The sequence below is a fragment of the Penaeus monodon genome, chromosome 2 (genome assembly GCF_015228065.2).
Source record: "Penaeus monodon isolate SGIC_2016 chromosome 2, NSTDA_Pmon_1, whole genome shotgun sequence".
Lineage (NCBI taxonomy): Eukaryota > Metazoa > Arthropoda > Malacostraca > Decapoda > Penaeidae > Penaeus > Penaeus monodon.
In genome coordinates, this window is record NC_051387.1 from 14,822,627 (window position 1) to 14,825,072 (window position 2,446).

Here is a 2,446-nt window from a genome sequence, read left to right on the forward strand (position 1 = left end):
CTCTTCTTCAGTGACTCATTCATCCCTATTCTTACCCCCCCCCTCTTATCTTTCTTATATAAATTCCTTCATTTTAATCATCACATAATGTTGAAACTCACCTTTTCTTTAAAGAGAACGAGAAAGAGAGAGAGAGAGAAAAAAAAAGAAAAATCATCAAAGACCATTTCCATTCCCTATCTCCCTCTTTCTTCCCTTTTTCTCCATTTCCTTCCCCTCCCTCCTTAACCAGACTCTCGTGGTTTCCCCGAGACTTCGCGAGAAATAGCGAGAGGAATTGCCTATTCACGGTCGTGGAAGTTATATTGTAGATTATCATTTCTTCTTGGTTGAGTGGAGACGTAATTCTGGAGTCGAGGTGAATGTGATATCGGATTCGTATTCCTGGTAATTAAGATTATATTATAAGAATATTGAAAAGGACATTCAGGCGTATCTTTTCATGCAGAAGTGATTGCTTGTAATTCATTTCATATTCGTCTTGGTGTACAATGAGAGATATGCTTGTGAGTATCTGATGCATACGCTTTTCGTAGCAGATTTGTGTGCGTGTGACATATATCCCTGTCCAACAGGGATATGCATATACATACACATGCTTATACACACACACGTATCCGGTAGTGGGGTTCTGGTCCTGAGGAGCCATCTCGTAGCCACTACCAAGGCCAGACACACACACACACACACACACACACACACACACACACACACACACACACACACACACACACACACACACACACACACACACACACACACACACACACACACACACACACACACACACACATACTCACTAACACAGACACACACACACACACACACATATCTATGTGCGTGTGTATGTGTGTGTTTATATAAGTGAGTGCGCATATGTGTACGTGTATGTGTGAGTGTGTGTGTGTGTGTGTGTGTGTGTGTGTGTGTGTGTGTGTGTGTGTGTGTGTGTATGTGTGTGAGTTTGTGTGTGTGTGTGTGAGTGTGTGTGTGTGTGTATGTGCGTGCGTGCGTGCCTGCGTGCCTATGTTTCGCTGAGTGTGTTTATGACGATTTATTCTGGTAACATTTATTTCCGCCTTTCTTTTTTCTTCTCCCGTTAAAAAAAGAAAAAAGAAAGAAAAAAAATATATATGTATATATATGTATATATATATATATATATATATATATATATATATATATATATATATATATATATATATATATATATATATATATATACATATATATATATATATATATGTAGAGAGAGAGAGAGAGAGAGAGAGAGAGAGAGAGAGAGAGAGAGAGAGAGAGAGAGAGAGAGAGAGAGAGAGAGAAAGAGAGAGAAGAAAAGGAAAGAAAGAAAGAAAGAAAGAAAGATTTCAATCTCTACATTCTCTTCATTCATATCAACATTATCCAAAACGACAAAAATGTCATCCTCATCAACGTGTCATGATTAGCCCTCTCGGTATGAGACTGCTTGACATTGCCTGACTGCATGGCTTCGGCTTAAGATTAAAGGAAAATGTGAATAGAGGATGAGGAAGAAAGCTTTTTAAAATAAAAAGAAAGAGAGCATTTTTTTTTTTTTTACTTGGACACGTGCGTACGACTGAAAATGTGTTCTTATCCCGTACCTGTTATATCACATTATCTTTTGAAACTGTCTCGAAGAAGGAACGAACATTTTCGGAAAGGCTGCCTTATTTGCTCCCCCGTCAAGAAAATCCTTAAAAAGTTCATGTATAAATCAAGTTGAAAATTGGGAAAAGAAATCATACACACATACAGTAGATCCCTGTTCCGTCCCCTGTGTGTTTTCTACGCGTCGGAGATCCTATATATATATATATATCTTATAAACCAAGAAGTGAGTTTCGAAACTTCTTCAGGGTTTCTGGCGACGCTAGTCCCTCGAGATGGCGGTTCAGGATGAATCTCTACACGGAAAACCTCCTTCCTTCATTCTGCATTCATGAATTCACTGTTGCATAACGGAATGAAATCACTCTTCTACCGAGGATATTTAATAGCACCGCTCCATGTCGGTCCGTAGTCTCTGGTTCCATAATAAGAGTCGTTCTGTTCTCTTCTGTCACGCTTACCCTAGCCCCCTGTGTGTGGGGGGGAGAGGCGTGTAGGGGGGAGGCTGTGAGTGCGTGATTGTATGGACGTACTGTACATAATAGTGATAATGATTATTATTATTATTATTATATATATATATATATATATATATATATATATATATATATATATACTATATATATATAATAACATAATATGTATGTATATAATATATATACATATATATATATGTATTGTATGTGTGTGTGTGATATTATATAGGTGATATATATATATATATATATATATATATATATATATATATATATATATATATATTATTATGTGTGTGGTGCGTGGTGGTGGTGGGTGCGTGTGGTGCGTGTGGTGG